This window comes from Dermacentor andersoni, chromosome 7, assembly GCF_023375885.2.
Source record: "Dermacentor andersoni chromosome 7, qqDerAnde1_hic_scaffold, whole genome shotgun sequence".
In the NCBI taxonomy this organism is placed as follows: Eukaryota; Metazoa; Arthropoda; class Arachnida; order Ixodida; family Ixodidae; genus Dermacentor; species Dermacentor andersoni.
Genome location: NC_092820.1, coordinates 22,352,450 through 22,375,295, shown reverse-complemented (window position 1 = coordinate 22,375,295; position 22,846 = coordinate 22,352,450). Strand labels below are relative to the sequence as shown.

Genomic DNA, 22,846 nt, shown 5'->3' with positions numbered 1-22,846 from the left:
ATTACAATGGATGAACCGTGCGGCGCGGTTTTGAACGGCTTCGAGTGCGTTAATGAGATATGTTTGGTGCGGATTCCATATGGCGGATGCATATTCCAGTTTCGGTCGGACTATTGACTGGTAGGCCAGTAGTTTAACAGATTTGGGGGCGCGTTTTAAATGACGCTCGAGAAAACCCAGCGATTTGTTGGCAGATGAAATGATGTTACTGACGTGTGTTCGCCAGGATAAGTCGTTAGATATAGTAACACCTAGGTACTTGTAAGACTGCGCAGCACACACGGGAATGTTATTAATTGTGTATTGGTAAGGAAATGGGTCGCGCCGACGAGAAAATACCATCAAGTTGCGTTGGAAAGTGTGCTTTACCTACGGGTCCCACTAGGGGAATGCCTTCGCATTCCATTTAAGTGTGCTGATATTTCTCTAGCTTTTTGATGAAACACACATATGCCTTACCATGTTGCGAATATTTCCCGCAGTATGTTTTTCTCATTAGGCAACCAGCTAGAGCCTGAAATAACAATGCACTGCCCTTTGTGTTATCGTACAGGCTTTGGTTTTCTCATTTCTTTCTTGCCATTCTTCTAAATTTTCATGGGTTTTTTGTTTAAATTCTTTGCACCAAATTCGTTGTCTGTGTCTCTCTCAGTTGCTTTTCAATGAGCTTTGGTTGTTTGCTTACAGTTTCAATTACTCGCTACTTGGTTGCCAACTGCGCGACTGGGACGTGCCAGGAGGCGCGCGCTCATAGGCGCCGTGGTCGGTAACCGGGCACTGATCTCCACAGCCCACAGTTGCTCCTGCTTTCACGAGGACCGCAAGCATGCCTCGATCAAAGAAAGTGAGCTCGATTTTATGTCATACGTCAGAACAGTCAGGGATAGGCCGCGCTACCGCGATTTATGGGGAAGAAGCAGAACGTTTAGCTCGCGCGTGCGTAAATAAGGAGCCACTACACGGGGTGCCTCAGCTAACTTGAGCCAAATTAAAGATATGCGAATGCCACGTAGCTGGACAGAACCAAGCTAATGTTATTTGCCGTCGCTTGGAGATAATCCGATTACATCTTTCATTCCGCCTATTTAGATAATTATTCTCAATTAATTAATCAACTTCATCAATAGCAAGAAACGCTCGGCAAGACCGAGGAGGCACAAAACAACACACGGGTGGTGACGCCGCCTTGGACTCCCCCACCAGCGTGAGGGCACAGATTTGCGGAAGCTAGGAAAGGAACCAAGGCAGAAACAAAAAAAAAAAAACGCGCGAACAAGCGAAGAGCGCAGCCTCCGTATCGTCCGTTGAAAACGCTGGCCCGTTACGCGGCTCGTCGTTCATTTCAAGTGTGACGCGAGTCACAGCGAGCGCGAGTAAGCGCGACGCACGCCCGGGTCTTCCCCACCGGCGAGAGGTTTCCTTACTAGGCTTGAGCGTCCGCGTGCAAGACGGAAGCCAGTGGAACGCCGAGAGCGACAACGGTCGCGGAAGCGAGTGTTGACGCGTCGTCCGCACTCTGTGGTTTTCTACTTTGCGAGCCATTCGGTGCGTTTCTGCTCTTTCTGCTCCCGTCGCGCCAGCCCCTCTGGGTCAAGGCCGACAGCAGCACACTTCACAACGCCGTCCGCCACGATTGGGCTCTGCTCATTGCTCGTCTCGTCGCTGAAGGTAAGTCTTGCTCGTTCACGCTGAATTTGAAAGCAGTACCACTATTAACGCGGGCGCAGTAGGCCTCGCAACGTTATTTCCGCAACGTTATCACCGAGTGCCCTTAGTGGAAGGTTAGTTGCGCAACTGAGGCTGTTGCTCCCGGTCTCATGACGGGGTCTCGAGTGGCTACTTGTGAGGTTCGTTTGATTGAACGGTGTAGGTGACGCGCTGTGGCAACGCTGAACCCTTGCATAAAACAGCCCTCCGTATTCTGTACTACGCAAAGCGCCTTGACATTCTTGAGAGGCGTAGAAAAGTACAGTGTGCCGCGACAAACGCGAACTTGGCGACTTCATCAGCCGCGATCATCAGTGATCGAATAAGGCCCGTCTCTAACTGTTGTACTGCAGAAGAACAATGCCCTAGTAGAACTGTTGGCTCTCGTACGACATTACGTGATCGTCCGTTGTGGATCACTTCGTCTCCATCTCACTGTGATCGTCTGTCTTGTTATCTAGCGACATCATTTTAGTCGGCACAACACGAAGGCGCTACGGTGTTTCTCGGCGTTTGATGGATGCAATTTAAGTAATAACGCTTAACATCTTGATTATATGAGCCCTCCTTAACATGTCGGCATCCTGCAAACGTAATGGCAACCCCGCAGCCGACTCTTGGATCGCTGTGGCGGCGACTGGGAAAACAATTTTTTTTTTTTTGCCTTTCGTTCAAGCGAAGCTTACACAGCGAACCCTCCCACGCTTTGCTGACCGAGTGGCTGCTGCTGCTGATGCTGCTGTGTTGCCGAATCGCGCATGCACGGGACAGCACTCGTAGAACGAATAGGTTTATATTTAGCCCCGTTTGTCCTGCCACTCACAGATGTGCCGGTGGCCGGCTCCGTCTTATGCGGAGTTGCGCAATTCAACGACAAACGGCACCCAAATATCCTCACTCCAACGTATATGAGGGGCGAGCTCCGCCACTGGAAAAGCTGGCGCCGCCGTCGGCCTGACGTGGACCGAGGAATCACGTGCACACAGCGGCCGCGTCGGCTGCTTCAGAAGCGCCAAAGTGAACTGACAACGAAAGTTTTAAGTCCCACCTGCGCTGCGGTTCTCATTAAGTGGTAATCTTTTCCCGCCTTGGTCTTCTGCTTAAAAAATTAAATTATGGGGCTTCACGTGCCAAAACGACTTTCTGATTATGGGGCACGCCGTAGTGGAGGACTCCGGAAATTTTGACCACCTGGGGTTCTTTGACGTGCGCCTAAATCTAAGTACACGGGCGTTTTCGCATTTCGCCCCCATCGAAACGCGGCCGCCGTGGCCGGGATTCCATCCCGCGACTTCGTGCTCAGCAGCCCAACACCACAGCCACTGAGCAACCGCGGCGGGTAAAGGCTATCTGCTTGACAGCATTTGAAAACACTAGAATAAGTAGTGGCTGCTTTTGGAGGCGTGCAGCATGGTAGGTGACGCTCGGTGCCGCAGTGCCGGACGTACGCAACGGAGCCTGGTGTCAGCCTTATTCACACGTAGCCGCAGGACAAGAAGCTGCGTGATGCTTTGCTCGCGAAGCCTAATACCGGGAAACAGCCATCGACTACATCTCTGGTATGCAGCAAGCACAGACGCAAGGAAGATTTCTGCTACGGCGTAGCAACTGTGATGTTCGGTGACAGCAGGAAAGGCGCACTGAGACGCTCGCCCGCGCCCGCTGCCCAGTTAATTTTATGACGCTTCATTTGGTCTATAACCTTGTTGATGCTAGATTCTCGCAAGATCACTGCAATGGAAAGGGAGTGGTAAAAAGCACATTTAAAAAAAGGCATGGCAATGGTCAAGTATGCATTAAATGTACTACGAAAAAGAAGCAACAGCAAATCGCAGGCTGACAAAACCGATAACCATACAGTGCGGTGCAACTTAAGAAGTAATATTGAAACGTCCAAGAATCTAGAAGAAAAAAAGTTTGCATCGTCGCGACGGCACATCACGGTCGAAGTAGGCATCGAAGTCTCTATAACGAAATTCTTTTGGAACAGCTCTCATAGCGTCCACGCAACAATGGCTGCTCGTGTACGGTCAGATGCTCATATGCTGCCGCTTAAAGCTCATGGCATGGTGCGCAAACGCACGCAGCGAGATCGAAACATTGTGCGCGGATGTACATTCAGAGGCGTCGGTCGCGGCGAACCCGTGCGATCGCTGCATTGAGGTTCCATTCCATTCGCCTACTATAACATATTTCACACAGTTTGCTCTCAGCGTTTGCCTACCTTTCACGCAAGAAGCGCGTTCGAGAGGCTCCATCGCGGCGACCGCGCGCAGTGGCGTTCACTGTACGTATTCGGTAAAAATATACCGTTTGTAAACGATTCTGTGTTTTCAGTTTGCCCAAGATTATTATTTCGACTGTAAGAAACTTCTCTCGTTTTGAGAGTACTTAAAGGAATGTCCAGGAGGGCTTCCGCGTGGTATTTTAATTAAGCGTTGTAAGCCAAACCTATGAGGAGCGTTCCGCGTGATCCCCCACACTACGCAAGGGAGGCGCTTTCGAAAGATGGCGACTCCTTAAGTCCTCACCCCAATACGCCTTCACGTGCATTGAGTGCTTTACTACAGGAAAAGCTTCGACGCTTTTCCCTGGCTTTGGCGTGACTGCTCGGTCGGTTTCTCGCTGAGCTGAAGTGAGCCGATCCTGAGAATTGTGTAATAATAACATAGGATGGCCCTTCGCACAAGTTTAATCCACCGTCGTGTGGGTCACGTGGCGTGGGTCCACGTACTGCCATCTTGCTTGGCAGGCACGTAATCTTTATGGTGCAGAACACTGTGCAGAAGATTAGTAGTTGCAAAGCACTGAATAACTACCTCGCGGAAGCTTCGCTTCACTTAGCTTCTAGTGTGCGTATTCCATCTGTATAGATAGGTTGTTTTACGAAATGTCGCAGAAGGACACACCCGTTTTGCCACGAGAATGCAAAACCAATTTGGGTTTGATTTTTCGTTACTTATTTATTAGAGTATAGGTCGAACTTTCTTATGTAAGGAAATGCTACCTAAAAGGAGCTATATCGACTGATATTCGTGAAGAAAGGTAGCAAAAGTACTGAGCTTACGGAGTTCATCTGCAGCCGGGCCCCGCCGCTAAATTATGGGGTTTTACCTACGAAAAATACGATCTGATGTGGGAAACACCGCAGTGGGGGACTCTGGAAAATTGGACCACCTAGACCACCTTTAACATGCACCTAAATGCAAATAAACGGGTGTTTTCGCATTTCGCCCCCATCGAAATGCGGTCGTCGTGGCCGGGATTCGATTCCGCAACCTCGTGCTTAGCAGCCCAACTGGTACCATATATAGCCACTAAGCAACCACGGCGGGTCGCCCCCGCCGCTCTTCAAGCAGTACGGGTGCCGGCTTCACATAGTACTGTACATATGTGGTAAATAAACACGCAAAGAAAAAGTAAAAGAAAATACCATTAGGAAAACTAAAACAACATCACTTGGGGACCACCGTTCGGATACGAGCAAAGTCCCGACGGGGGTTAAGGATGCGTGGGAGGACATGCCAGTGAAGATTATCCAGCGTGGCTCAACAAAAAAAAATTCTGCACATCCAACGCACTCGACGACACTCAGCACGACGTCGTTCTGAGTGCCGAGGACCCCATCTGACGAAGATGATTACTCTCGGATGACGAGGATGCAGCTTGTGGCACCGACGAGGGAGAAATAGTAGCCGAGCGTGTGCTAAAGTGTGTCGTGCTGAAAGCATTCGTTTTTTTTTTTCTTAGCAGATATTGATGGACTTATATTTGAATTGTACTGTAACGTCGAACAGCCCGTTCCCGCACGGCGCTCTCAGCCGAACGACACAATCATCTGACGTTGTGCCCTTTCTCGTCCTCTTTCTCCAGAATCACGTGGCAGTCAGTCCGCCCTTTTCAAAGGGCGCTACTTGACCCGCTACATTCGCCACCTACCTTTCCCCTAAAGTGTGCGGTTCGTTGCCAAGAGAAGTCAACGTCGAAACCACGAGGGACGTAGTTTCAGTTGGCTCGCGTGAGCGGGAAAAACACGGTCTTTTGGCGCCAAGGTCGGGTATAGACGCCAGACGGAAGGTAACAGGGCCTAGAGCACATACTATGTGAAATGGACCGGCAAACCGGGGCAACAACGTGTGGCAACGTCGCGGTACACGCTGGACGCGTCGAATCAGTGCTAGGTCTCCTGGTTGAAATGAGCTGCTTTGCTGGGAAGATGAACGCAGTTTTGCCTGTTGGTGCACTGTGTCAAGACCGAGCTTTGAAGCGAGTCTTTCGAGGGAGTTTGGAGGCGCTGGCGCCAGCTCGACGGTGTAGCAGCGTTGCGTCCCAACCAGAGCAACTTTCTTTCCGAAGCGTCGGCCTCCTTCCATAGAGGAGCTTGAATAGCGATTCCAGTGTGATCTCTTGCTAGGACGTATTCAGTGCGAACACTGCGGTGGCGAAGGATTCGTCCGACTCGTTACGAGTTGGACTCACGCATGACGACAAGATGCCCTTAATGGTGCGGCTTGTACGCTACACCAGTTCGTTCGTTTGTGGATGCTGAGGGGTCGCTGCGGCATGACGAATTCCTTGTTCACCTAATGGGTTTTTAAATGCGCGCAACATGAATCCGTGCCGCGATCGGTGATGTGCAAGCGTGCCGTGGCAATAAACGACGCACTCGTTAAGGAAAGTGAGGGCGCGATGTGCCGAAAAGTCTAGGACGGCTTTGACTTCGGTCCACTTTGTCAGGTAGTCTGCGGCCACGATTCGGAACCTGTTGCCGCGCGGCGTACGTGGAAACGGTCCCAAGCGATCGAGTCCCACGACTTCAAAATGAGTTTCAGGAGGAGAGATAGGTTGCGTGGAGTCGGTGACGGATTTGTTAAGGTCTTTCGTGCGCGGCAGACCGTGCACGACGAAACGTAGAGGGAGACATCAGTGTGCACCTCTGGCCACTGCGTCTCCGGCAGGTGCGTGCTTGCCAACAATTTCTACGTCTTGTAGCTGTGTTGCACGTAAATCAAGGACTGCCAGGGCTGGTGAGGTGTCGCTTAGAGCCGCCGAGTTACGAGAGAGATAGTCGGCTTCTCGGTGTTGAGTGGCGCTGCGATGGAGTATTACAAAGTTGTAATCTTGCCACTTGCGAGCCCACCTGGCGAACTTAGCGTTGTGATCTTTTTTGTTTGAAGCCAGCGAAGGGCGATATTGTCGGTAACCACAGTGAACCTTTTACCATAAAGGTACGGGCGAAACTTTCCGGCCGCCCAGACTCCCGCCAAGCAGTCAAGTTCGGAAGGCATGGTACCTACTCTCCGATTCGCTGAGTCGGCGGCTAGCATAAGCGACCACCCTCTCCTGTCCGTCCGAGCTGAATCGTAGAACGACGGCACCGAGGCCACTTGCGCCGGTGGGAATCAGTCGTCATTCTTGTCGTAGTGTGCGAGCGTCGGTCGTGTCTCTAGGGAAGTCCTGACGTCACGGAAGGCAAAGTCTTGGTCAGGACCCCATTTCCAGCGGACGTCTTTTTTTAGTAGCCGGTTGAGAGGTGTTGCGCGAGAAGCAAATTCAGTTTTAGTTATTTTTATTTATTACAAATACCTACAGCGCCCGAGTTGGGCATTATCGTAGGGGGGTAATTACAAACATAGGCCCTTCAGCCTTTATAGCCTTCAGTTATAAAGTGGCGGAAATAGGAAGCTGTGAAACAGAAAGGCTAGGAAAGGAATGACAAGCCACGTCTTTCGGATTAATTCCGGAGCTGATCTGAAGATATTTGACGTGCGAAGGCTATTGTAAGGTTGATATATAAATTACCATATCGACCATGGACGTTATTTCACCGAGTGAACTTGCTAATGGCTTACCTAATCATGACAATTTTTCCGCCGTTCTCTTTGATGCACGCAGCCTTAAAAATAATTGTGATGAAATTGACGCACTTCTTCATTAAGCATCATCTATCCATTTTATGTTTTTCTGAGACGTGAATTTCCACTGACGATCGGAATTTATACAATTTCCATGATTACCATTGTGAACTCGCTTACCGCACCAGCAACGCTCATGGAGGCTCTGCAAACTTCGTATCAAAACTCTCATACACCAGGCACAACATTGTAATCAATGTTGCGATATGCGAATCCGTTTGGATTAAACTTGAGCCGGTCAGTTGTACTAATAACACGAAATCCATATTTCCCTCCATTTACTGTTCCCCGTCTTCTGACGCCGCTGATTTTTTGTAACGCTTATGATGGGGTGCTTGATAAATTAACCTTCGAGAACAAGAACATATTTATGATGGCCGGTATTTATATTAACCTACTTTACACTTCAAACCACGTATGTATTGATTATATCAGCTGTTTTTGTAGCTTTCGTTTGCAGTCTTTAATAAATGAGCCTGCTCGCTGCGTTAACGATTCGATTTCGATTTTGTTACTTGATCACCCACCCTCAAATTTCAATCAATATGTCTATTCTGGTGCACCCGATTGCGACATCAGCGATCACCTAGCAGTGTCTTTATCTGACTGAATCTGCAGCTCCCGTTCATCTGCCTCACCTTCGTACATACTTGGATAGTGATTAATTTGTTCGTATAATTTCGAACACTAACTTGACATATTTCCTTAACTGCACAGATACTGAGGCTGCGTTGTCTGAATTTTATTCTGTCATTACTGATGCGATACAGAGCTGTACAAGAACTATACTTTCCAATAGACAACTTCGGTCTCCACGCGCCCCTTGGATTACTAAATGTCTTCTTTCTTCTTCACTGAAGGAGGATAATTTATAAAAAAAAACGACAGCCATTCAACTGCAACGTGAGATCACCTATAAAAAGTATTCAGCTTTATTATTTAGGAAGCGAAGTGGTACTATTAGACAGCAGCTTGCGGATGGTGGAAATAACTTCAAAAGAAAATGGAGACTGCTTAATAAATTTTCCATCAAAGCAAAACCACGTAAGCAAGTGACTTAGGTTGTTCAGGATAGCTTATGTTTTACTGATGCTTCAGTTATTGCAAATGATTTTTCTAAACACTTCTCGTCTGCCTGCTTCGATACTTTTGCCTGTCCTTACTCCTGTACTATTGCCCCTTATCATCATTCTTTCTTTGACATCATACTTTCCCTGATAAAGCGCAATCGCTTATTACCAGTTTTCGTGCCCCAGGTTCAGGTTTAGATAACATTAATGGTGCGATCATAAAATTAACCGATCCTTCAATCGCTCCTGTGCTTTCACACATCTTTAACTTGTTATTTAAGACTGGAGTGTTTCCGCAACACTTCAAAGAGGCAAAGGTGTTGCCTTTCTTTAAAAAAGGTGACTGTAAGTCTGTCGAAAATTACAGGCCAATTTCCGTGCTTCCTTTCCTAGACAAGGTTTTAGAAAAAACTAATTGAAATACGCCTTAGCAAATATCTCACAATGTTTCGTTTTCTCCTCAATTGTCAGTTTGGTTATCGTGAGTGGCTTTGCACGAATATCGCTATTGCAAACTTCACTCACTGTCATAATTAAAAGATGTATTGATAATGTATCTTATGCTGGAACTCTTTTTGTTGACTTTGCAAGAACTTTTGACTGTATTGACGGCAACATACTTCTTATAAAACTGGAGCGTTACGGCATAACTGGACCACCCACAAACTTCTTACGGAGTTTTCTTAAGAATAGGAAACAGCGCATCTCTAACAATGGTGTTTGCTCGAATCCTATTATTATGAAACGTCGTGTTCTTCAAGGCTCTATCTTGAGCCCCATTCTCTACTTCACCTTCATTTATGACCTCCTCACGTGTTTAGCTTCTTCGCAATGCATATTATATGCGGATGATATCACAATTATTTTGTCCCATACCGACCTTGACCATCTAATGTTTAACATTCAAACAGATTTAAGCTCTCTTAAGAATTAGTCCACTATAAATAAGCTAAAATTTACGTAAACACGTACTTTATAATTATCACGTCTCCTCAGAAAAAAAAATTTCATTTCTCGTTCTCTATACATTAAAGCTTAAGAAATTAAAACTGCCTCGTAATTCCAATTGTAACCTTTCAATTTTAAACCTCAATGCTAGGAGCATAACTAACAAGTTCGGAGACTTTTTGTCTTTAACTTCTGCACACTCCCCTCATGTGGTTGGTATCACAGAAACTTGGCTGCATGATGACATACTAGACTCCGAGTTCACTCCTCCTGGCTACGTTGCGGTTCGCGCAGATCGGCGACATTCTAAAGGTGGCGGCGTTGCGCTGCTTTTTCGGTCGGATCTTAAGTTTTCACGATTGTCACCACCAGGTGACATAGAATCCGTCTGGTGTAAACTTTATCTAGACAAAGCACATGTCGTGATAGGTGTCGTTTACCGTCCACCAAGTTCCTCTGTCGACCACATTCTAACTCTTAGTCGCTATATTAACGAGCAGCAGCTATCTACGGGTAACCTCATTTGCATGGGTGATTTTAATGCCCCCGGCATTCATTGGCCTACTTCAACACTTGTGAATGAGACTGCCATAAATAGAGAACTAGTTGCTTTTTCTCTTTTATTCGACCTTGTCCAGATTACCGATAAACCTACACGATGCGGTGCTCTGCTCGACTTGGTTTTCGTTAGTTCTAACATTGTTGCAAAGGGTTACAGAAGTGATGTCATCAAGGGAATTTCTGATCACCAGGCCGTTCTTGTCTCTCCAAACTTCTCGGTCACTAAGCAAAATTTTGTTTTCTCTACATTTCCTGATTTTAATCGCGCTGATGATGTTTCAATAATAGTCTGATAGTTTTGAAGAATTTGCTGCACTGAGTACTACTTGTGATGTTAACGCATTGGTCACTTATTTCGAATGCTTGGTTAAAAAAAGTATTCAGCGTTTTATTCCTTTCAAAACAAAGAAGAAAAATGTGAAAATTCCCTGGATGACGCGAGATATATTACATCTGACACGTCGTGTAAATAGACTAAGGTGTAAGAGGCGCTTTACCAATCAGGCAGCCATGACGAGTTTCATTAAAGCAAAAGAGGAGCTTAGGCTGAAAATTAACTGCGCTAAAGATTTCTTCTTCGGTGTGCAGCTGCAGGGCCTACTAAAAACCAACCCGCGTAAATTTTGGTCGTCTGTTTTGCCACGTGATTCGACGGCTACTTTTATGGTGATTAACAATGATTCTACCAATGATCCAGTTCATATCACAAACGCATTTAATGACTATTTCAAGTCCGTTTTCACTCGCGACAACAACGTCATCCTTCCAGACATCATTGCTCGTAGTGACGTACCCATCAATGACATTAACATTACCGAAGAAGGTGTGTTGAACTTAATATTGAAACTCGATACCAAGAAGTCTGCTGGGCCAGATGGCATTCCGAACTTGTTTTTGGTACGGTACTCATTATGGACCTGTCGCTACCTCACTGTCATATTTCGTAAGTCGCTGGCATCCTCTACAGTACCCTCATCCTGGAAAATGGCTCAAGTTCTTCCTTTATTCAAGGCCGGTGACAAACACGTCTTATCTAATTATCGACCAATTTCTATAACCTCTCATTCGTGTAAAATGTTAGAGCATATTATTTACAAACACATTATGGAATACCTCGAGTCACATAAATTACTAATTTCCAGCACGGCTTCAGACGTGGGTTCAGCACACTAACACAGTTAAGTGAATTTACACATGACATTTGTATTAACCTCGACACGGGCAACCAAATTGACGCAATCTTCATTGACTTTTCAAAGGCATTTGATACAGTGATTCATTCGAAATTAATGTATAAACTTGACGCCATCCTTAATAATCGCCACATTCTCAGCTGGATTTCTAGTTTTCTTTCCGATCGATCTCAATTTGTGTCCTTTAACGGAGCTAATTCCAGGTTGACAGAGGTGCCTTCAGGAGTACCACAAGGTTCCGTGCTGGGTCCGTTGCTTTTCTTGATCTTTATAAACGATTTGCCTCATCACATAACCTCAAATATACGTTTGTATGCTGATGACTGTGTATTGTATCATAAAATTTCCTCCTTTGATGACCATTTACAGCTTCAAGAATCATTTTCTAATTTTAGCTCTTGGTGCGATACCTGGCAAATGACAATTAACGTCCGTAAAACCGTTGTTATGACTTTCACTAATAAAACGACCCCTTCCGCTTTTACTTACAAAGTTAATAATACTCCAATTCAGAGCATTAATGAATATAAATACCTTGGTCTTGTTTTCACACCTAGTATGTGTTGGTCGAAGCACATTGATTTAATAACCTCAAAAACACTGAAAAAGTTAGGCTATCTGCGCCGCACATTGACCACAGCCTCAAGAGATACTAAACTACTCATGTATAAATCGCTAATCCGGCCTATACTCGATTATGCTTCTCCCGTCTGGAATCCACACAAACAGTGCCACATTAATCAAATTGAGGCCATCCAAAAGAAAGCGATCCGCTTCATATGCCATAGGTACGATAGGGATTTTTCGCCGTATACAGCGCTTTCATCCCTAGGGTTAGAACCGCTCTCAGATCGCCGACGCACGGAATCATTGAAGTTCTTGCATTGCGTTATTAACTCTTCTTGCCGGATATCTTCGGAGAACTACCTAACTCCTGCGAAACCATCTAATACTAGAAGTCACCATCACCTAAACATCGCACCTTATTTCGCCCGTACGGACACATTTAAATACAGTTTATTTCCCCGTGTAATCGAGCACTGGAATTCTTTGCCTGGTGCTACTCGTTCTCTTCCTTTAAACTTATTCTTGGCGGCCATTGAATAGTTTTGACTTGTGTTTATTTGTATTTTTCGTATTGGCCTGTATTACTTACTATTCTTATTTCTCTGCCTTTCACACCCACTCCTGCAATAGCCCGATCGGGCTGCAGTATGTACAAATAAAAATAAAATAAATAAAAATAAAACAGTAGCATTAACTTTTCAGGTGTTGTTATTGACACGAAGCTCAAATTCCGCGACTATATTTTGTCGGTTATTAGGAAAATCGCACCAGGACTTCGGGAACTCATTCGCGCTCGAGCTTTTTTTGGTATCACAATACTTGTCACTTTATATTACGCATTTATTCACAGTCATATCAATTATTGTATTTAATCTTGGGGCACCACTTATAATATCCATCTATCACCTCTCCTAACCCTTCAAAAACAAGCAATTCGCATTATTTATTTTGCCCATCGACAATCGCACTCACTCCCATTCTTTATTAACAATGGTGTACTGCCTTTACCCAATCTTGTTGCTATAATCTTGGTCAATTATTTTCAAAGTCTTTCATCGCTTTCTCTACCTTGGTATAATTCCATCATACATATTGGTCAACGCTAACTGCACCCGTTTCTCTGTTAAGGGTAATCTTCTTTTGCCTAAGGTACATATTTCTTATGGAAAACAAACTATTCTTTCTTCTGCTCTATCACTATGGAATTCCCTGCCTACCGGCTTAACACAATTTAATTGCCTTTGCATCTTTGAATCTCTATTAAAGTCTATTTGAATAAATAAATGTGTGTACTAATAAATTTGCATAGTCTTCGATTGCCCCCCTTCGCCTACTTAGTTAAATTTATTTTGAAGACATCTTATACCAATGTATTAGTTTCTTTTTTGTTTTCTGTCGGTTTTCTTTTGTATTTCTTGTACTCCTTTTACTTTTGTATCTTCGTTTATTATATGATTATGCATCACAGCAGTGTGCTTATTTCGTCTTTCATCTGCTTATTAATTGTTCGCCTATGCATTGTTAGTTTCGCTTTATTTCTCGATTTAAAATTCATGGTAACGGGTCGCACCTGCAGTTTTTACTTTGGATACATGATTACTTACATACATACTTTGGATCGGCATACAAAATGATTTTTATTAATTTACTTGTAAATAAAACTGAAATTGATTTGAATTGAAATCCCAGAAAGCTTTTAAGCTGATTTGCCGTGATGGGAGTTGGAGTATAAATAATGGCTTGAAGCGTTATAGGATTGGAGTTGACGCATCTAGCACTGACCCCGTGACCCGAGTAGATGACTTTGGAGAAACCGAAGAAACACATGGAAGGATCATTGCGGAAGTGGGCGTCTTGGGGAGCCGTCAAGACTATCTCCAAGAGTCTGACGTGTTCAGGAAAAGTAGGGGCATAGGCAGTAATGCCGCACAAGTAGGCCAAAACCATTGTCCATTTCAGATGTGCAATTACGGGGTCCATTAGTCACTGAACTGTAGCAGGAGCGTCGGAGAGACCAAGTGGCAAACGGTTAAACTGGTATGGTCCGTTATATGCAGTTTTTTCTGCGTCATTTGGCTCTAGTTGTACTTGCCATAACCAGAACGAAGATCCAGCATCGCGAAAAAACGGCCCCCACATGCGGGCGGTCAAGGGCGCCATCAAGACGAAGCAGCGGATATGCGTCAGGTTTTGCCACACAGGCGTCGATCGTCAACGCAGACGCGGCTCGTGCCGCCCTTCTTCTTCGCGAGGACCGCGGGCTCAACGAGCGGGATATAACGCCCCGCTTAAGCATGTCTTGACTGGCGATGCCTGCGCGTTCGGAGGCAGATGTTCGACTCGGGTGGTGCCGTACTTGAGAGCCGCTATCGATCCTGTGCCTCCGAACACAAATGTAACCAAGTTCATTCGGCGCCGTGGCCACACAGTCACGGTATTTTCAAAGCAGCGCTTGAATCTCGGACTTCTGTGACAGAGTTAAGTCGGCACCGAAGTTCAATTCGTTCCAGTCTAGCACTTTGCGCCGAAAGGGCTGCAGGCTGCACTAGTGCTACGAAAGACGGCTTCTCTAAATACAAGTGCTGCAAAGGTGCTGCCTGAAGAGCGAAGCAAGGCATGTGGCATTGCAAATTCTCGTCCTAGTTTGGAACAAATCACGCTTTCAACAAGAATGTCTGCGATGGATATTGATGCTATGCCGCAGTGCACGCACACGCGAGTAGCAGATGCAAAAGATATCGTATTTGTGGATGCCGTAGTCAAAGGTTGCAAAAATGAGGAGAATTCTCCAACTTCAGGTCGGGCCGGCGTGTTTCGTTTAGCGCACAAGGCTGGCTGGCAAGCTTGACGCACATACCCTCGTTGTTAGCATGCCAAATTACGAAGAAAATTTCATCGATAAGGCTTTGAACCTGTGGTACTTGTTAGGCACCATAGCCCGCACCAAGCTGAAAGCCCTGGAGATAAACTCACGCACTTGCGTGTACGACAACCAAACGTGAGCTTTATTGGAAGCGTTGGCGATGGCAGGAGACGGTGTCGAAGTGGAAGAGGAGAGCTCAATGGCGCAATCAGCTTAGCTAAAGTCCATACGGACCCCAAACGCGGTGCACCAATCACATGCTAAAATCACTGGCACACACAGATTTCGGAAGACAAGGAACCGCTCCTTAGCTGTTTTCCCGAACGCACCTATATTTAGCCAGATTTTGCCGAGGCTTTGTATAGAGCCGTCCCATCACACAGGACGAGGTGGGGTCGGTCGATTGGAACAGGCTTGAACGAAACTCTGCCAGGCAACATACTCAACGCGAGGAAGCTGAAAGGCGCTCCTGCGTCCACAAGTGCTTCTACCTGCTGAGGCGCCTCCCCATGCTTCACCGGCACAGTTGGCATCTCTGCGAAGGGGCCTAGTGAAAGGAAAAGAGCTTCAGACGTTACCTGGGGTCCTGCCCTCGACGGCCCGCACTGTAGTTTCCCGAGGGAAATTCTGGAGCCGTAGCCAAGTTTGTCGGAGGCTCGAACGTTCGTGGGGAGTCCCGAGCGAAATGTTGGGCGCCGTCGCATTGGTAGCGCCTGAAAACTGGCGAAACCTGGCGGAGCCGTCCAGGAGGAGCATTATGTCGGGCCATTGACGCCGGTTCCATGAAGGCTTGTCTGCATACCCGGTCAGATGATTGCGAGTGCTCTACTGTCTCCACCGTAAGGGCAATGGCAAGAGCTGATGACACATCTGTCGGGCGAGCAAGTAGAGCAAACCGCTGGACGTGGTTGTCACCGATGGCGTCAGCAAAGTCGTTAGCGGCAATAAGGACCATGAGGGTGGTAGGGCAGCCTGACAGTACCTTTCGCAAAGTTCTGTCGACGTAAGCCACGAGCCCTTGAAGGTCAGGTTGAAGTTGTCGGGCGTGTTTCAGCTGTGAGAGGTAGAGCGGATGAAGGTGGTGGTCGCCATATCTAGTTCCGAGCGTCGAGACCAAAGCTTCATAGTTGGAACGGGTGACTCGCCGGATGCATTCGAGGTATTCAGTCGCGGCGCCGCAGAGTTGTGCCACAAGTACGCGAGCCTCGTCTCCAACTGTCCAGGCATTAAGAGCAGTAACGGACTCGAATTGCACACGAAATACTCCCCATGACGAGGTGCCATCAAATGTAGGTGGATTAAGTTGCGCTCCAAGGAAGTGAGACTGAGATGAAGTGGAAACTTCTTGGACGGCTGAGGGCGACACAGAAGGCTGAGGACTCGACTGTATCTCAATGACAGATATTCGAACAGCGAGGTCTGCGACGACGTCATCAGCAGTCGACGTACGTTGAGGGAACGCGGTCTCGAGGAAGAGCAGGTGGGTCGCAAAGCGAGTGAAAATCTTGCATAAGCACTCTGCGGTCAGCTACAGGTAATAAACCAAGTGCGTGGAGGGAGTCGGTCAGTGGCGGTGGCTCATCGGTAATTGTTTGATAAGGTGGAGTGGGCGCAGGCTCGACAGAAGGCTGCGGTTGAGGTAGGTCGTAAGGCACGTTTGGCGTGTTTGCAGCTGCAGGAACTGCGGCGGCTTCTGCTATGGATTCCACCGTTGCAAGGACGGGAGGCTCAAGGAGTGTCGGCGACGCGTCACCCTCTACCGCCTGAGCCTGTAGGCCGTCCGCTGGGCGTCAAGGGCCCCCGGGAGCGCACGCGTGCCACGACTCCGTAAAACCAACGCTGCCGCTTTAGTAAATCATCAACTAGTGTCATCACTCTTGCCGTACAGCTACCGGCAGGTGCGTGGAGGCTACTCTGCAGGTTTGGTCAGCCTATTGCCGAGCAAACGCGACTTACGAGCCAGAGAAGGCCGACACGCCGTACAGGCCGCGCCAAGCGAGGTGCGAAACCTGTATCACGACAAAACACCGGGAGCCCAGAATGATGGAAGTAGAAGTCGAAGGAACTACCCTCCACGAAGAGGACTACAACCCAGTAGACTGTACCACTTTCATCGGAACCTATCAAGGCAAGGCCCAATCGAAATACCCAAGGGAGGAAATGAACGACGTACGCGGAAGATAGAACGCCTATGAGGAACGCACTTTTTTCTGACTGTACAAGGCATGTGAACTTGCGTATCTTCGGACAGACATAGCTGAGATTTATGCTACCTATTTGTTTTTACGTATGATAAGTGTACTTATAGGCGCGTATATATATATATTTATATATATATATATATATATATATATATATATATATATATATATATATTGTTATGGGAAGGAAGAAGCTTGCGTCTATTTACAGATGGCTTTTAATACCTGAGCCAGCAAGCGTAGAGCAGCGGTTATGCTACATTCTTCTTCGTCGTCTCCAAGACCACCATCATCGCCCTCCTTTTCCCACATTACAGACTGTGACATCACCCCCGTCGGAAGAAGCACCTTATTGGTGTGGCTAGTCGGTCTCAGAAAGGTAGGATTTGAGGCGGCTGACGTCGATGATGTCAGAGAGAGGTGAAGGCACCGTGGCATCCAGCGGAGACACTTCATATGTCACAGGGGTCACATGGCGAAGGATGCGGTAAAGGCCATAGTACCGCGAGAGGAATTTCTCCGAAAGACCAACATGCTGAGTTGGATACCAAACTGGTACAAGAGAACCTGGTTCGCAGTGCAAGTCGTGATGGCGCTGGTCGTAACGGCACTACTGGCGTGTCTGTGAAGCAGAAAGACAAATGTGGGCAATTTGGCGTGCTTGGGTCGCTGTGACTATAACATCCCGAGTGTACTCTGTCGGCAAGTCGAGTGTGGTCGAAAGGAGAGTATCGAAAGGCAAAGTCGGCTCACGGCCGAAGAGGAAATAGAAGGGTGAATATCCAGCTGTGTCGTGGCGCGAGGAATTGTAGGCGAACGTGACAAATGGTAGTGCAATGTCCCAGTCGCGATGATCGGAGGAAACATACACTGCTAACATTTCAGTTAATGTGCGATTCAGGCGTTCGGTAAGACTGTTAGTTTCAGGATGGTAAGCGGTAGTAAGTATGGGTTTAGTAGCCCATGATTGAAGTAGGTCGTCTATGACTTTGGCAAGAAAGTGTCTGCCGCGATCGGTGAGAAGTTGACGAGGTGCACCGTGGTACAAGATAACGTCGTGAAGCAAGAAATCAGCGACGTCTGCGTCACAGCTGGTTGGTAGGGCTCTAGTAATGGCATAGCGAGTTGTATAGTCCGTAGCGACGGCAATCCACCTATTTCCGTCATTAGATATAGGGAATGGTCCGAGAAGACTAACGCCAACGCAAAAGAAAGGGTCGGCCGGTATATCCAAAGGCTGCAGCAGTCCGGCGGAAGGCACAGCTGGTGTTTTCCGGCGTTGACACGACTCACACGCGGCAACATAGCGCCGGACGGAGCGGTTGAGACGGGGCCAGAAAAAACGTCGCCGAATTCGGTCATAGGTCCGCGTGACGCCAAGGTGTCCAGCGGTGGGAACGTCGTGCAGTTGCTGCAGTACAATCTGTCGCAGATGAGACAGAATGACGGTTAGGAGCTCGGGCCCGTCGTGGCGCGTGTTGCGGCGATACAGGATGCCACTTAGTAGCACGAACATGTGAAGGGAATGGTCAGACGGATCACAAAGCAGGCGTTCGATAATGGGGCGTAACAACTCATCGCGTCGTTGTTCAGCGCCAATGTCTTGCAAGGCAGAGAGCGAAAGAACTAGATCGGTGCTACATCCAATAAGCCGTCTGGTACATCGACGGGATGACGACACAGGCAGTCGGCGTCCTGATGTAGACGACCCGACTTGTAGACCACAGTGTATATGTATTCCTGTAGCCGTAGGGCCCAGCGACCGAGGCGTCAGGTGGGACCCTTGAGGGAGCAAAGCCAACAAAAGGCCTGGTGGTCGGTTGTAACTGTAAATGGTCGACCATATATGTAGGGTCGGAACTTGCCCACCGCCCAAATGAGGGCGAGACACTCGCGCTCAGTAATCGAGTAATTGCGCTCTGCGGGAGAGAGGAGGCGGTTGGCGTAGGCGATGACGTGGTCGTGCCCACGTTGGCGTTGAGCTAAAACTGCGCCGATGCTGTAGCCACTGGCGTCAGTGCGGATTTCTGTCGAAGCGGAGGCGTCAAAATGGGCGAGAACAGGAGGTGTGGTGAGCAGCATGATGAGCTGCGAGAAAGTAGACGCCTGTTCAGAGCCCCAACAAAAAGGAACGCCTTTCTTCAGGAGGTCAGTCAGGGGACGGGCAACATGGGGGAAATTTTCCACAAACCTGCGGAAGTACGAGCAAAGGCCAATAAAGTTGCGAACATCTTTGGCACAAGTTGGTACGGGGAAATTCTGCACAGCATGAACTTTAGCGGGGTCGGGGCGAATGCCTGATGAATCGACGAGGTGTCCGAGCATGGTTATTTGGCGGTGACCGCAGTGGCACTTGGACGAGTTGAGCTGTAAGCCAGCGGTGCGAAAAACAGACACAACAGATGAAAGTCTTTCATGATGCGTCGCAACAGTTGAAGAGAATACAATGACGTCATCCAAGTAGCACAAACAGATGGACCATTTCAAACCACATAAGAGCATGTCCACCATCCGTTCAGAGGTAGCCGGGCCATTCCACAAGAGAAAAAGGCATTACCCGGAACTGATATAGGTCGTCTGGTGTGACGAATGCGGTCTTTCCACGGTTCATTTCATCCACAGCAATTTGTCAATGTCCAGAGCGAAGGTCTATAGATGAAAAATATGTGGCACCGTGGAGACAATCCAGAGCATCGTCAATGCGGGGAAGTAGATACACATCTTTCTTGGTAATCGTGTTTAGATGACGATAGTCAACGCAGAATCGCCAGCTGTTATCCTTATTTTTGACGAGAACAACAGGGAACGCCCACGGGCTGGAAGAGTGTTCAATAATCCCTTTGGCAAGCATCTTGTCAACCTTGCTCTGGATAACTTGTCGCTCAGAAGGCGACACCCGGTATGGGCGTCGGCGAACAGGTGCTGCATCGCCGGTATTTATACGATGCTTCACGACCGTAATTTGACACAACGGGCGATCGTTCAGGTCGAAAATGTCGGAGTAGGACTCGAGGAGGCCACGGAGCTCTGCGGGCTGTTTGGTTGAGAGGTCCGGTGCAATCATCTTTGTAAAGTCGTCGGTCGGAGCTGATGCAGAAGGCGCAGAATCAGCATTGGTCGAAGACGGCGCAACAGATAGAGCGGAAATGTGGCACTCGTGCGTCGGTGACCACGTGGCTAGACACATGCCTCGAGGAAGTACTTGTGGGCACTGTCCGAAATTTAGGATGGGAAGACATGCCTGATTGTCCGCAACAGAAACGATAGTGTGCGGGAAGGAGACATTGTGAGAAAGCAGGACTGAAATCGCGGGAGTAAGGACATAGTCTCCGTCAGGTACCGGTGGGCAGGCTAAGACAGGGATACAGGTTGCTGCAAGAGATGACAGGCGTATAAAATCTGCGGAACAAAGCTGAGTTGGAGCTTGAGCAGGAAAGTCAATGGAAACAGGTAGGGGTAGGTCAAGTTGTACAACGCCGGCGGAACAGTCAATCACAACAGAATGGGCGGCCAAAAAGTCGAGTCCAAGGATAACATTGTGAGGGCAACGTTCGAGCACACTAAACAAAACGGACGTGTGGCGACCGGCGACACTGACACGAGCAGTACACATTACAAGCACAGCCGGAGCCCCACCGTAGGCGACCTGGAGCAGTGGATTCGGAGCAGGAGTCAGTACTTTCTTCAAGCGCGTTCGAGCTCCGCACACATGATGGAAATTTGGGCTCCAGTGTCGATGAGTGCGGTAACGGACAAACCATCCACGTCAACGTCCAGAAGGTTCCGATTAGTAGGCAGGGTCAGGAGAGGAACTTCAGGCCGGGGTTCTAGAGCAGCGTCACCTCCAGGAGCTGCCCCAGTTAGTTTCCCGTCGGAGAGCGGCGACGGTAAGCTGGGGATGGAGAGCGACGCAGCTGGGGCGAACGGGAGCGGCGACTATGTGGTGAGGGCGTTGTCAGGAGCGTCTTCAACCTCGGTGGACAGTGATGGCGGGCGAGGATTCTGTGGGGCGCGGCGGTAGGCGGGAAAGCTTGGTCGAGAGTGGGATGGCCAGGAACTTCGACAGTGGCGAGAGATGTGGCCCACACGTCCACAGTAAAAGCAGATGGGTCTATCGTCATGTGCGCGCCATTCGGCCGGGTTGCGATAGCTCGCATATGGACCGTATTGGCTACAGTGAACAGGGACAGAGGCAGCAGACGAAGCAAAGTCAGGACGGCTGGCGGAGCAGATGGACTTAAGACCCGCATTGGCCAGTTCTTGGCGAATTACCGACTGAATGAGAGACACAAGCGGTCTGGAATCATCAAAGCTCCGCGTCACTGGCGTGGCAGGAGACGCTGCTTCGAGTTCTCGCCGAACGATACGTACGACGTTCTCGCAGGAGGTGGGCTCACACGGTGGACAAACGTCTTCGCACGTCGATGAAGCTGCGGTATTAGGTGGACGCGTAAACTGTTGAACTATGCGGCGACTTTACGCGTCTTCAAAGCGGCGACATTCGTTAATAATTTCATTGACCGTTGTTACGTTCTTGAAAACAATCAGGTTGAACGCGTCGTCCGCGATGCCTTTTAAAACGTGGCTGAACGTGTCTGCCTCTGGCATATTGTTATCCACTTTACGGCAAAGGGCGAGGACGTCCTGGATATACGCCACGTAAGACTCTGTGAACGTCTGTACACGGGTCCCAAGGTCCTTCTTTGAAGCACGTTGGCGGCCGACGGGCTTGCCGAACAAATCTGTACGCTTCTGCTTGCACTGGTCCCAACTCGTAATCTCTTCGTCGTGTGTTTCGAACCATACCCGTGCCGTTTTCTTGAGGTAGAATATTATACTGGCCAGCATAAGCGTGTTATCCCACCTGTTGTGTGCGCTGACCCGTTCATAATTCTGCAACCAGTCAGCGACGTCAACGTTGTCGATCCCGGAAAACACGCCAGGGTCGCGAGGCTGGGCCAGGATGACCGTCGGTGGCGACGACGGGGCCGTGGTAGAACTCTCTCCTTCGGATGACATGGCGGCCAGGTTACGTCCGCTGCGGAGCTCCGTCTTGCGCAAGTGATTACCCCGCACGTCCACCAAAGATGTTACGGGAAGGAGGAAGCGTGCGTCTGTTTACAAATGGCTTTTAATGGCTGAGCCAGCAAGCGTAAAGCAGCGATAATGCTACACTCGTCTTCCTCGTCACCAAGGCCACCATCATCGTCCTCCTTTTTCCACATTCCCGACCGTGACAATATATATATATATATATATATATATATATATATATATATATATATATATATATATGAATGTATATGTTCTTTTGTCTCTTTCGGATGCTTCTTTATTCTCTAGCTGACCTGTGCATATTTGTTGTATATTGCACTGAGCTAGCCACTAGCCATTTTAGGGTATCAGTCTAAATATTCTTTGTAACTGTATTTTCTGATGTTCTTGAAACATAAAGTTCCAGTTTCAGTAAAAAAAAAAACGCTCGCCGCGTCGACGTGGCGTCCGAGGCACCGTCCGGATCGGGCGTAGATGCGTGTAACGTACCAAGTCACGTGAAGAAATCAGGCAATGGCTCCTCTGCTACAGCATGCGTTTAAGGTAGTTTTCCGCTCGCAGGGAGGCCTCTTCTTACCCAAGATACAGCCGCATCTCTGCTCCACTGCCTCTGCGAAAAAGCAAAGATACCGGTAGGAGCAGAAGTGCAACTACGTGTGCACCCAAGAAACAACACGTGCACCGTGTCCACCAATAACCAGGAAGTAGCCCTTAACCTGTTTAAAATCAGTAGCATTATCCTAAACACAAAAGCATACGGGGTGGC

General features: G+C 48.2%; 1 protein-coding gene across 3 annotated transcripts in view; it reads left to right on the top strand.

The window, feature by feature from the left end:
- Window positions 1-783: 783 nt before the first annotated feature.
- Window positions 784-22,846, top strand: part of LOC126535619 (uncharacterized) — a 381,164-nt gene continuing 359,101 nt past the window's right edge. For all 3 annotated transcript variants that reach the window (XM_055073166.2, XM_055073165.2, XM_055073168.2), the window contains exon 1: window positions 784-1,668. The gene's annotated coding sequence lies outside the window, so the exon portion shown is untranslated. The remainder of the gene's footprint in view (window positions 1,669-22,846) is intronic.